This window comes from Alligator sinensis, unplaced genomic scaffold (assembly GCF_000455745.1).
Source record: "Alligator sinensis unplaced genomic scaffold, ASM45574v1 scaffold208_1, whole genome shotgun sequence".
NCBI classification, from domain to species: Eukaryota; Metazoa; Chordata; order Crocodylia; family Alligatoridae; genus Alligator; species Alligator sinensis.
Genome location: NW_005842815.1, coordinates 150,867 through 151,096, shown reverse-complemented (window position 1 = coordinate 151,096; position 230 = coordinate 150,867).

The following is a 230-nucleotide window of genomic DNA, read 5'->3' as shown; positions in this document are numbered from 1 at the left end:
GCCCGACAACCAGCAAACATCCTCCACCTCCATCAGGGGCTTCAGATATTTCCAAAGGCTTTTGGCAGCATCCTAGGTGCCGGCCCAAGCCCGGAGGCTCGGGGTTCAAATGCCCCCAAGTGCCGCCTGCCCTCAGCCCTATGGCCGCAGGAGCCGGCTAGGGAGGAGCCTCCCATTTCCATCAAGTGGGCTTTAAGCCCCAACACCTCGGCGGGTCCCGAACCACAACA